Below are 1,880 nucleotides of genomic sequence, written 5' to 3' on the forward strand. Positions count from 1 at the left end.
TTGTCTTTAATATGGTTACATATTGAATAGGTTTTATAAAGGTAATACTTTAAAGGAAAAAATACATCTATCCCTACAGTTGCAAGACTATGTCCCTCAGAACACAAAATTCTTCTTTAGTTGCAATGTTTCTTGATTGTTTTAAATTTAGAATTGTGTCAAGTATCATCTTTAGAGTGGTTTCTAATTTGTAATGTTTAATTGCAAGAAATAAATTAACTAACATCTTATGCTAGATGATCATCTAGTGATTCGTCATAAAAGCATAGTTAGGTGATACATTTTCAAAGGAGATAGTATATTAGTTAATTGTTTCATTCTCTCCCCCAATCAAGGTTACTACTACCTATGAAATTGGAATGCCATAGGCAAAGAGGTTTAATTCTATCCTAAATTTCTTTTATGAGATACAAATACTTTAAACTAAAAATTTTGACTGATATCATGCTACTAAGATAGATTATACAAACATTTATACTGGTGATCTAAAGTATATTGATGCATAAATATAAGTTTTCAAGCATATCTTGCGTAAGTATTTCTAAACAAATTCTGAGCCAATTACCTTAATGAAGGAGATGGTGGTATGAGTACTACAACCTTTGCAAGCATAGTTTTTCTGGATCATAGAGTAATATACCACGGGAAAGATCTACACTAATTTGCTTGTACAACTTATGATGAGTCAGAAGTAACTCACTTGCTTCAAAGATTTCATGTTTTTACATGTCACATCCTCCAATATCCTTGCAGAAGAGGAAAAACATAACCTCAAAAACTAAGAAATAAATAAGTCTTGTAAAACAGTGGATAAATTAAAGAAAATGATAACAAAGAGTTATTGAAGGCTTATGAACTCCCTTCACAAAGCTTCAAGATGGTCTCTTAAGCACAACTAGCTTCAAGTATACATAGTAAATAATGTAATTTTAATATTTGAAGGAAGGAGAAAAAAGATGGGAAAAAAATTAAAACATGATGTCGACACTTGCTTGTTGCTTGTAAAACCAATTACATGATAAAAAAGAAATTGAAACTTTAGCAGTAATAGTAAAAAAATAATTGTTGAAAAATGAGTAACTTCAATATAGCTACATCTGAAATCCCCTAATCTTTAGGTTCTCAAGTTTAATCATTTAGTTTGTACAAAAGTTATTTTGCTTTCTATTTACAGTTTGAATCAATTTGACCAGTTCAACTTGAAATTGGTTTTATTTCCTAGATTATAGAAGGGAATTTTCAAACCTGTAAGATTGTTCATCAAAGTAAACAAAGGGGAATTCTGTTCAACTATTTTAGCATAAGACTGATCAACCTCAAAGTTTTACAATGCCGCACGTAATTAGAAGATATGACATAACTTTTCAAATGATTATCTAATTGCCTGTGTCAAGCCACCTTAAGCTAATCTTGACAATGCACCGACATAAGTATAAGTAACTCTACCTACCATCCTTAAGTAAATAGGATAAAATACCTACAGTGTTTTTCAACTCAACTGAAATTTGAGCATTTGACTATCTCAATGTTATTCTATTTTTTTAGCACAAATAAAAATAGAAACACCTTACACAAAAATTAGTGATTTTATAATATTTTATCCTATTTTAGCTAGGGCATGGGCTTCGACCTTCAAAAATTGGGTTTCATCTTTCATCAAGAGTCCATTATAACAATAGTTGTCACTCCAAATGGAACTCTGAATTATAATTGCTTTAACCTCGAGCACTTAATCATAATAAGGAACTATTAGTAGAAACCCCTTAATCTTTCAAGTTTTATCTTTTATGAGGAAGAAAAAACTATGAATATGGATAAAGAGCAAAAAAGAGGACATTGATCTTACATGAATGTCATCCATTTATTTTACAGAGTATCTG

Source organism: Capsicum annuum, chromosome 7 (assembly GCF_002878395.1).
Source record: "Capsicum annuum cultivar UCD-10X-F1 chromosome 7, UCD10Xv1.1, whole genome shotgun sequence".
NCBI classification, from domain to species: Eukaryota; Viridiplantae; Streptophyta; class Magnoliopsida; order Solanales; family Solanaceae; genus Capsicum; species Capsicum annuum.